The sequence below is a fragment of the Ranitomeya variabilis genome, chromosome 1 (genome assembly GCF_051348905.1).
Source record: "Ranitomeya variabilis isolate aRanVar5 chromosome 1, aRanVar5.hap1, whole genome shotgun sequence".
Taxonomy (NCBI): Eukaryota; Metazoa; Chordata; class Amphibia; order Anura; family Dendrobatidae; genus Ranitomeya; species Ranitomeya variabilis.
This window is the reverse complement of record NC_135232.1, coordinates 679934761-679947078: the sequence shown is the minus strand read 5'-3', so window position 1 is coordinate 679947078 and position 12318 is coordinate 679934761.

Below are 12318 nucleotides of genomic sequence, written 5' to 3'. Positions count from 1 at the left end.
AAATTGGTTCTGATCTGTTGCATTTCAATGGGCTGCCAGCACAAGTCCAAGTATACATCCAAGTAAGTGTCATTCATAAAGGGATTTAATAGCTGTCAACAAATATCTGAAGGCCTGTCACAGTGTAGAGGGATCATCATTATTCTAATTTGCACAGGGAAAAATGAAAAGCAATGTAATGAAACTGAAAGAAGATACAGATTAGATATTAAAAAAAACAATGAGTGCATGTATACTAATGCTAGAAGCCTCGCCAACAAAATGGAGGAATTAGAATTAATGTTGTTGGAGCATAATTATGACATGGTGGGTGTTCTGATCCGGTGACCTTGGAGCCGCATGAGACTTTCTCAGGAGTAGGTGGAACCTGTACTGACCGCAAACCCTAAACTGTCACCGCAACTAGAAGTAGCCGTGGGGTGTAACTAACACATCCTAGACACCTCGACACAGCCGGAGGACTACATACCCCTATAGATGGAAATGGGAATTCTATCTTGCCTCAGAGCAGAACCCCAAAGGATAGGCAGCCCCCAACAAATATTGACTGTGAGTATTAGAGGAAAGACACACGCAGGCAGAAATCAGGATTTAGCAAAAGAGGCCACGCTAGCTAAATAGGAAAGGATAGGACAGAATACTAAGCGGTCAGTATTAAAACCCTAAAAATATCCACAGCAGATAATACAAAAATTCCACCATCTAACTAAAGACATGGAATGTATATCTGCATCTCCTGAGAATCCAACTTGACTGAAATATCCAAACACAGTCTAAGCTGGACAAGAAAAAACATTGAATAGTACTGAATTGTAAAGCACACAGCATGTGTGCTGCAGAAACAAAACCAGACACTTATCTTTGCTGGTTTGGCAGCAGGGCAGGAGGAACCAGACAGAGATGCAAAACCTCCAAGAACAATGGACAACTGGCAAGGGCTAATGAATCCTGCACACCTAAATATCCCAGTCAGAGCTGCAATCAGCAGGGACACCTGCCCAGGATTGCAACCCAGGGACAACTGCACTACCACCAACAACCACCGGAGGGAACCCAAGAGCAGAATTCACAACAGGTGGGGATATCTGAGACATGGCTGGATGAGAGCCATGACTGGGCTGTTAACTTGCAGGGCTATAGTCTGTTTAGAAATGACCGAACGGATAAGCGAGGGGGAGGTGTGTGTCTGTATGTAAAATCATCCTTAAAACCCACCTTGCGTGATAATATAGGTGAATCTAATGAAAATATAGAGTCCCTGTGGGTGGAGATAAGGGGAGGGGGAAAAATAATAAATTACTGATAGGGGTTTGTTATAAATCTCCAAAAATAAGGGAAGCATCCTAGTAAAGCAAATAGATGAAGCTTCGACTCAAGGAGAAGTCATTATTATGGGGGACTTCAACTACCCTGAAATAGATTGGGGAACAGAAACCTGCAGTTCCAGTAAAGGTAATCGGTTTTTGACAACTATGAAAGACAATTACCTTTCACAACTGGTTCAGGACCCAACAAGAAGGGGGGCACTGCTAGACCTAATATTAACCAACAGGCCAGACCGCGTAGCAAATATAAGGGTTGGGGGTCACTTGGGGAATAGTGATCACAAAATAATAAGTTTTCATGTATCCTTTAATAAGATGTGTAATAGAGGGGTGACAAGGACACTAAACTTCAGGAGGGCAAATTTCCAATGGATGAGAGATGATCTTAGTGCAATTAAATGGGATGATATCCTGAGACATAAAAATACACAAAGAAAATGGGAGATGTTTATTAGCATCCTGGATAGGACCTGTGCACAGTATATACCGTATGGGAATAAACATGCTAGAAATAGGAGGAAACCACTATGGCTAAATAGAGCTGTAGGGGGCGCAATAAGTGACAAAAAGAAAGCATTTAGAGAATTAAAGGAAGTAGTTAGTGATGAGGCATTGTCAGGGTGAAAAAGATATATCTTTATACACTTTTTGTACTGTTATATTCTTATACTGTGAAACAATAAGTTTTTCCTATGCTTGCAGATGTAACTGTATTTAAAATGGCTGCCAGTATTCACCTTTGCCCTACTTTTCGTCTCTGAGAAAAGAAGTATCATTTCTTCTGAAATTGAAACTTCAGGAATGTGAAGAAAGGAGGATTCACCAGGAGACATCAGGACAAATCAGAAAGACTGAATACTAGACATATACTGCTTAAACCCCGCCTATTGCATTCCTTTTCTTAAAATGATATAGTACTGCATATCCAGAAATAAAGTCAGTTGCTGTGATCGTTGCCGACACTTAAACAAGCATGAGCATGCACTGAGATTGAACCAGCTTTTTGTCTGACTCATTCTTACCCGGTACCACATGCTTATAATCTAATTTGGGATGACTGGTGAATGAGGGTTATTGTCGTGATGACCCAGACAATTTGGCGCCCAACGTGGGGCGTGGCCAGCGATCCGAGACCCCCTGGACCCATTCCTGGATGTCCGTGGACGACACCCATAGTGGCTGACCTCGAGGACTGATCACAATCCAAACACGGTAAGTGGAGATCATATACTTTGTATGTGTCACTCTTGCTAGTGCCTCAGCCGTTATTGGTTTGTCTGTGGTCTCCTTGGATCTGAGAGGTGACCGGTCGAGTGGTGAGACCGAGCGCGATCCTGTGCCACGCTCTGAACCAGCAACTGAGAGACGTCGCATCCTGCGCATCCTCGGGTACACCACACCTCCTCCACCGGTCATTGTACTCCATTCAACCACCCTACCCGTGACTATAGTAGTGAAGTGGAGTGAAAGATTGAGCAAGTTGTAGATTGCGGGGCGGCTTAGAGAAAGGGATAGGAGACGCAGCCTCTGTGATATTGTACTAACAGGTAATTAAGACGTCCTCGTACGGGACCACCAAAAACAGGTAATTAAGACGTCCCGAGACGGGACCACCAGAAATAGGTAATTAAGACGTCCCCGTACAGGACCACCAGAATTTTTGTGGAGGGCTCTCACAAGGAGACCGCCTCCCAACGGTTTAGAATATCGTGACAGGATAGTCTGTTAATCACTGTTGTTCAGGTTAGGGACAGGAAATATTGAGCGCGAGGCTCTTTTCCTAGTACGTTGAACGAGAGGTTCCGTGCTATAGGACACAGTGTTGATATCGCTGTCAGTGGCCTACTGCAGAAGGGCATAGTATTCTGTGAGTCATGCTGCGTCTCTTAAAGCAGAAGAAGTCCGTGCCCCACAAGTTAAATGAGGATGCTGTGGAAGTCAAGACAATAGTAGAGTCACGGGAGGGCAAGAAGGCAGTCAAGAATGTTGAGAGGTTGTACGAGTATGTAGGACTGCCCTCGTCAGGGAGATTGCAGCCGTCTACATGGCACAATCTCATAGAGAACAAAGGGGCATGTTGAAAGATAAAGGATTGCTAGAACAAGCGCAAGCTCATCTGCGAGTTGCGCGAGGCTTAAAGAACGAAGCATGGAAAGAGGTTGATGGAGAGGGAGGATCAGAGGAAGGTTTTGTAGAAATTAAGTCTGAGAACTGCTGTATTCCGTTTCTGTGTTTGTCTCTAAGATACCCGATGGGAGGGGTCACACAGCTGCGTTATTATTTTCTTCTTTCTCTGTGTTGAGGAATGCTGTGATTTTTCTTATCTCTGTGTCCTTGGAATGGACTGGGCACATACTGTAGCTGCATTCTCATTGTAACAAAAAGCCCATTCTGCATCAGCAGGGAAATTAAAGGTTAAATCAGCAGCCGCCGCGATTCTTACTCGCTCTCTAGCCCCCACCGCAGTACAAGGATGAAGCTTCATTCCTTATCAGTGGCCCAAGTAACAGATTCCAGCTCCTGCCCTCCTCCCACCGTACACAAATTCAGTTCTCCAATACTTCTTTTAACCCTGTATGGGAATCTCACTCCCTCTCAAGCCCCGTCATGTCAATTCTCAGACCAAGAGTTTGTTTTAATCGGTGTAGATGGCAGACCCCCCAGCCCGGAAAGGCCCCTAGACCTCCTCTTCCCGTGAAACCTTCACACCTACAAGGCCAGACTCCAAGAACCTGAAGTTTGGTTCCCCTGTCATACACGTTACTACATCACACCTCAGGGCTCCCAGGTTCTTTTCTCAGTAGGGTATGGGAATATAATTACCCACCAGGTGGGAGCCATAGTGAACCCAGCCAACTCTACCCTGTCACATAGAGGTGGTTTGACCCAACAGATAGCCAAAAAGGGAGGCCCAGTCATAGCCCAAGAGTGTCAGGCCTACCTTGTCGCTTATGGCCCCTTGCAACCAGGAGAAGCTATGGCCACCCCACACGATGTACATAGTATCCTTAACCAAGTACAACCTAGCCACATGTCTATGGCCAGACAGCTGCGACTTTAGTGTGCTATTCTCATGCCTACTAATGTGACTTTGAAAAGGTGCACTGTCCTAAACCCCGCTACTCTTCTCTAGTTCCTATGGATCCAAAGGGGGGAATGAGGAGTAGGTGACATGAAAAAGGACACTCTTTTTCTTTCTAGGATTCTAGAATGGATCCAGAGGAACAAGATCAGGTTTCCAAACCACATGATTGTCTAGAATTGATGTTTCAGGAAACGGCTGGTCTCCCTACTGTCTCTAGTGTGCCTATTCTAATGTTGATTTTGAGCTTTTTGTAGATGGATCCCGTCACCAAGATGACCAAGGACGCTTCTGTACCGGATATGCTGTGGTCTCAGAACATGAGGTAAACAAGGCAGAGTCAATGCCAGCTCATATGTGTGCACAAGAAGCAGAGCTCAAGGCGCTCATAGAAGCATGCAAACTAGCAGAAGGTAAGACTGTAAATATCTACACTGATTCCAGGTATGTCTTTGGCATTGCACACAATTATGGGCCTATCTGGAGAGCCAGGGCTTTCCTGAGAGCAAATGGCCACCCCATTAAACATGCTGAGGCAGTCCAGCAACTTATGAATGCACTACAGCTTCCCACCCAAGCAGGCATCATAAAGGTAAAGGCACATACTAAAGGCACTGATGGACGGACAAAGGGTAACGCACTGGCAGACCAGGCTGCCAAGAAAGCAGCAAGCACTCCTGTAGCCTCTAAAGTATGTCACCTAGACACCCCACCATCTCCACTTGTGTCAAAAGACATCTTAGCCCGGTTACAAGAACAGGCAAGTAAGGAGGAGAAAAATAGGTGGCAAGAGATAGGGGCTTGCTCTGATACCGTCACTGGACTATGGGGGAGGGGTGAAAAGGTCTGCCTACCACAGGTACTGTACCCAATGATGGCACAGGTTCTGCACGGGAATGTGCACCACTCGAAGATGGCCATGTGTGACACCCTACAGAAACAATGGATTGCCCCCGGGTTTTCCACCTGCGCAGAAAGGCAGGTACAGAGCTGCATGATATGTGCCACACATAATCAGGGTAGGAGAGTGAAAACTCCATCCAAACACACTCCCCGGCCCCTTTATCCTTTCCAGAGACTGCAGATTGATTATATTCAGTTGCCCAGGTTAGGGACGTATGAGTATGTGTTGGTCTGCATTGATTTATTTTAAGGTTGGCCAGAAGCCTACCCAGTTGCCAAAGCTACGGCTAAGACAACGGCAAAGAAACTGATGGCTGAGATCATATGCAGGTATGGAGTTCCTGAAGTCATTGAAAGCGATCGGGGTTCCCATTTTACTGGAGAGATCATGTCAGAGGTAATGGCAGCACTGGGGGTAAGTCAAGCATTGCATACTCCATACCATCCACAGAGCAGTGGGAAAGTGGAGAGACTAAATGGAACTCTTAAGCTTAAAATCCAGAAGGCAATGGCAGAGACTGGTAAACCATGAACAGAATGCCTTCCTCTGGCTTTGTTTTCAGTAAGATATACCCCAAAAGGAAGACAGGACTGTCACCGTATGAGATTCTGTATGGTAGGAGCCCCAATCTTGGATGTTTCTTTCCACAACAGTTGCAACTCAAGTACCAGGACTTGACTAGGGCCTTACATGGACACCTTGCCAAAGTGCATTTAACTGTTTTCAGTTCTCTTCCAGACCCAGACAAGGTTCCTGGACACCATCCCTTGGAGCCAGGAGACTGGGTAGTGATAAAGCGGCACGTCCGGAAGAGCCTGGAACCAAAATTTGACGGACCATACCAAGTGCTCCTGACTACAGCCACAGCTGTCAAGCTCGAAGGAAAACCTAGCTGGATCCACGCCTCACACTGTAAAAGAGACCGAACCGGTGTTTAGTCACAGTAGTGACTGAAGGGAAATGTTGCTGTTGTTTTTGGTCCTGGGGTTGGGGGCCATCCTCGCCCCTACCTCTTCGGCCCCTATTGTAAATAAGAATTCTGGTGCCACTATTCTCTGGGTAAACCTAACGGCCCCGGTAAATATCTGGAGATTTAATTTCTGTGATGTAGTCAAGTGCCCTGAGACTCAACGGGTGGTAGAGGGAATCATCCAGTTTTATATGTGTGTTACCAGAAATGACAACAATAATTGTTATTATTGGTCAGATGCTGCCTGGAATACGGGGGATGATTGGGGATATAAACCTAGTGAAGCCATGTTCCCTAAGGATGGGACAGGTAGGAGTCTTCGTGAGAGAATGCATCTAACAGCCCTTCTGCAACCACTTAGGGGCTGTAAATGGGGTAGAAACTGTCACCCCCTCCTCCTAAATCTTGAAAGCCCCCAATCTGCTGACCTGCAGACGTTTGTACTGGGAAGGCATTTTCATTATGTATTTAATAGTGGATACAATGGGAATTTAGGCCACATACAGCTCCAGGATATTAGCTTCAGACCAACCAAGGCTCCCGTCACCAGTACAGCTAAAACAGGCCCACGTGAGCATTTGCAAAATGTAGTTAACGAAGTAATCCCCATTCCAGGTCTCAGTTGGCAAGAAGTTTTCTCCATAGAAACACAAACAGCCCCAAGGAAAAACCTATGGTTAGAATGGGTGAGATACAATGTAAGAGTCCAGAATATCTCTGTAGGATGTGTTGCTTGTGCTGCTGCGAATACACATTTATACACACATGCATTGCTTTTTCCTGATGACAACACCACTGCCTGTGTCATGAATCTGTTGAAAGGTCTGAAGCCCACTGATTGCCCAGATTACGTCCCACTAATTCATGAGAAACCCAGACTAAGGTCCCAGGAGAAGTAACCGTATTAGCTGACAATTACACCTGCTATAATTCCCATGACACCACAGGTACACCAGTAGGGATCTTCGAGACAGGTTTCTGCAAAGAGAACAGTTCTCTAGATACTGACTTGCTAATTAAACATACACAATATATGTACGACATTTATTGGTTATGTGGAGATGGTAAGCTCCGTCCTAGGTTGCCTAATGCCTGGACAGGTCAATGCACCCTTGTTAAACTAGCCATGCAGTTCAAGATATTACCTTGGGATCCAGAGACACCTGATGAACCTACCAGAAAGAGGAGAAGCCTTGATCAGCTCCACATGAGTTATGAAGAAGATCCACTAGTATATATTGATGCCATTGGAGTGCCAAGGGGGGTGCCTGACCAGTTTAAAGCTCAGAACCAGATTTATGCCGGCTTTGCTTCTCTAATCCCACAGGTGCAGATTAATAAAAATGTTGATTGGATCAATTATATATATTACAGTGAACAAAGATTTGTCAATTTTAGCCAAGATGCCTTTCAGGGTATAATTGAGGAATTGGGCCCTAACACTAGAATGACCCTCCAAAACCGACTAGCCCTTGATATGATTTTAGCTGAGAAAGGAGGAGTCTGTGGGATGGTAGGAGAAGAATGTTGTACCTATATCCCTCAGAACTCTGGAGTAAATGGAAAAACCATGATAGCCCTTAAAAAGATAACTGGGTTAGCAACAGAATTGAAAACTAATGCTGGAGTAGACACATCTTTCTTTTCCGGCTGGTTGGGTGGGCTCAAGGGATTCCTTCAACAGGCCTGTCTGGTACTGATTGCCCTCCTTATAATTGGATCGATAATTCTCTGTTGTGTTATTCCCTTGTATAAAAAGGTTATTGCCAAAGCAATTCCAACTGGCACCTTCCTCAATCAAGAAGTAGACCCACTAGAGTACGATGGTACTGATCCAGGGGAGATCCCTAAGTACGTCCCCCTCAAGAAATTAGACAAAACCCCCTATTCTCAGATGACGCTAAGAGATCTAGTTTAGGGACAGTGGGAGAACTCCATGTGAGGTTAGTGAAGGGTTCAGCTGCCTGGAGGCCTCTCGCAAGGGGAGAGCTTCTGAGGTGTCTGGATGAAGAAATCCACCTCCCCTTTCCCCATCACATGGACAGTCTCGAAGGATCTTTCTTGAAGGGAAAAACTTAGTGTTTAGGGGGGATTGTCAGGGTGAAAAAGATATATCTTTATACACTTTTTGTACTGTTATATTCTTATACTGTGAAACAATAAGTTTTTCCTATGCTTGCAGATGTAACTGTATTTAAAATGGCTGCCAGTATTCACCTTTGCCCTACTTTTCGTCTCTGAGAAAAGAAGTATCATTTCTTCTGAAATTGAAACTTCAGGAATGTGAAGAAAGGAGGATTCACCAGGAGACATCAGGACAAATCAGAAAGACTGAATACTAGACATATACTGCTTAAACCCCGCCTATTGCATTCCTTTTCTTAAAATGATATAGTACTGCGTATCCGGAAATAAAGTCAGTTGCTGTGATCGTTGCCGACACTTAAACAAGCACGAGCATGCACTGAGATTGAACCAGCTTTTTGTCTGACTCATTCTTACCCGGTACCACATGCTTATAGTCTAATTTGGGATGACTGGTGAATGAGGGTTATTGTCGTGACGACCCTGACAGCATTAAATAAATACAGAAAATTACATAAATTCTGTAAAAAGCAAATCAAGGCAGCAAAGATTGAGACAGAGAGACTCATTGCCAGAGAGAGTCAAAATAATCCCAAAATATTCTTTAACTACGTCAATAGTAAGAAACTAAAAAATGATAGTGTTGGCCCCCTTCAAAAATAGTCTGGGTGAAATGGTGGATGAGGATGAGGAAAAAGCCAATATGCTAAATGACTTTTTTTCCATCAGTATTTACACAAGAAAATCCCATGGCAGACAATATGATCAGTGATAACAAAAATTCCCCATTAAATGTCACCTGCTTAACCCAGCAGGAAGTACGGCGGAATCTAAAAATCACTAAAATTGACAAATCTCCGGGCCCGGATGGGATCCACCCCCGAGTACTGCAGGAATTAAGTACAGTCATTGATAGACCATTATTTTTAATCTTTAAAGAGTCCATAATAACAGGGTCTGTACCACAGGACTGGCGTATAGCAAATGTGGTCCCAATATTCAAAAAGGGGACAAAAACTGAACTCGGAAATTATAGGCCAGTAAGCTTAACCTCTACTGTGGGTAAAATCCTGGAGGGCATTCTAAGGAATGCTATACTGGAATATCTAAAGAGGAATAACCTCATGACCCAGTATCAGCACGGGTTTACTAGGGACCGTTCCTGTCAGACTAATCTCATCAATTTCTATGAGGAGGTAAGTTCCGGACTGGACCAAGGGAACCCAGTAGATGTAGTGTATATGGACTTTTCAAAAGCTTTTGATACGGTGCCACACAAAAGGTTGATACATAAAATGAGAATAGTGTGGATAGGGGAAAATATGTGTAAGTGGGTTAAGAGCTGGCTCAGGGATAGGAAACAAAGGGTGGTTATTAATAGAGCACACTCGGACTGGGTCACGGTTAGCAGTGGGGTACCACAGGCATCAGTATTGGGCCCTCTTCTTTTTAACATATTTATTAATGACCTTGTAGGGGGCATGCAGAGCAGAATTTCAATATTTGCAGATGACACTAAACTGCAGGGTAATCAATACAGAGGAGGAGAATTTTATATTACAGGATGATTTATGTAAACTAGAAGCTTGGGCTGATAAATGGCAAATGAGCTTTAATGGGGATAAATGTAAGGTCATGCACTTGGGTAGAAGTAATAAGATGCATAACTATGTGCTTAATTGTAAAACAATGGGCAAAACTGTCAATGAAAAAGACCTGGGTGTATGGGTGGATGACAAACTCATATTCAGTGGCCAGTGTCAGGCAGCTGCTACAAAGGCAAATAAAATAATGGGATGCATTAAAAGAGGCATAGATACTCATGAGGAGAACGTAATTTTACCTCTATACAAGTCACTAGTTCGACCACACTTAGAATACTGTGTACAGTTCTGGTCTCCGGTGTATAAGAAAGACATAGCTGAACTGGAGCGGGTGCAGAGAAGAGCGACCAAGGTTATTAGAGGACTGGGGGGTCTGCAATACCAAGATAGGTTATTACACTTGGGGCTATTTAGTTTGGAAAAATGAAGGCTAAGTGGTGATCTGATTACAATGTATAAATATATGAGGGGACAGTACAAAGACCTTTCTGATGATCTTTTTAATCAGAGACCTGAGACAGGGACAAGGGGGCATCCTCTACGTCTGGAGGAAAGAAGGTTTAAGCATAATAACAAACGCGGATTCTTTACTGTAAGAGCAGTGAGACTATGGAACTCTCTGCCGTATGATGTTGTAATGAGTGATTCTTTACTTAAATTTAAGAGGGGACTGGATGCCTTTCTTGAAAAGTATAATGTTACAGGTTATATATACTAGATTCCTTGATAGGGTGTTGATCCAGGGAACTAGTCTGATTGCCGTATGTGGAGTTGGGAAGGAATTTTTTCCCCAATGTGGAGCTTACTCTTTGCCACATGGTTTTTTTTTGTCTTTCTCTTCCTCTTGATCAACATGTTAGGGCATGTTAGGTTAGGCTATGGGTTGAACTAGATGGACTTAAAGTCTTCCTTCAACCTTAATAACTATGTTACTATGTAATGAGGGTGATCAATGAGTGAAACAGGCAGCCACGAGAGGTGGCGAGTTCTCCTTCAATGGAAGTCTTAAAACAGAGGCTGGACAGACTTCTGTCTGAGATGGTTTAGTGAATCCTGCATTGAGCAGGGGGTTGGACACGATGACCCTGGGGGTCCCTTCCAACTCTAACATTCTATGATTTTATCATGTTCATCCACAGGAGTACACTGTTACCTTGACTTTCAATTTTCTGGGGAACTGTATGCTCCTGAGGATTGGCTGTTCAGACAAGCAGCATGGTTGCACCACTGGCCTGAACTTTTTGCTCTTCGCAAGCAAAGACAAATTTCCCTCTGCTTCATAGGAGGACTGTAGAAACACAATAGCTGGCTTGATTGTGCACTCCAGCCAACTTTAGATCAGAACTTACATGCTCTATTAAAAATAGCTTGCAAGCTCTGCTCATGTTCGGCTATAGATACAACACTGCAGAGGTGGATGTTAACCTACAGCAGTGGTCCCCAACCTTTCTGACCTTGAGAGCCACATTCAGCTTAGAGAGAGGGTCGCGAGCCACATCCAGCTCCCACCCCCTTCAAAGTAGGGCAACCAAAGCCCCCATTTCAGGTATAATGATAACAGGTGTAATGATAACCAAAGCTTTTCCACAGAAATCACTCCAAACCAGTAGACTGAGATCCAGGGGTTCCCGCAAATGCCCCCATTCAGTATTCTCCCAGCAAGGACTCTCAACACACTGTCACATCCAGCTTTGAGCACCTCCTCTAACAGGTAGTACCATCCTCCAGCGTACCATACCTAAAACATCTCTAAACCCCCAAAGACCAGTAAATGTGCATCCAGATTTGCACTTCTGTGCAGGGCTACTCACAAAATTCACCATTTTGAGATGTACTCTTCATACCTGTTTGCTAGACCTGGACCTGGTCGCGAGCCACAATTCATGGGGCCGCGAGCCACATGTGGCTCCCGAGCTACAGGTTGGGGAGCCCTGACCTACAGTATGCCATGGGCATTAAATAATAAAATAAAAAATCCCTCCTTTCTTGAGAAAAAAATAAATAGCATAAAAGCTTATTATTAGTGTTGTTGAGACTAAGGCCATAGTCACACGTTCAGTATTTGGTCAGTATTTTACATCAGTATCTGTAAGCCAAAACCAGGAGTGGGTGATAAATGCAGAAGTGGTGCATATGTTTCTATTATACTTTTCCTCTGATTTTTCCTCTCCTGATTTTGGCTTGAAATTCTATCTATCAATCAATCAACCAACCATCAGGCCTACAAAAAAAAAATTTGTTTTCAGGTTCCAAGGTTTTTTTTTTAATGGATTTAGGTTACCTTTTAGGGTGCTGAATCCAAAAATCCCATTAATTTTGCTGAATTGGTTCTAGTTTTTTAGATAATT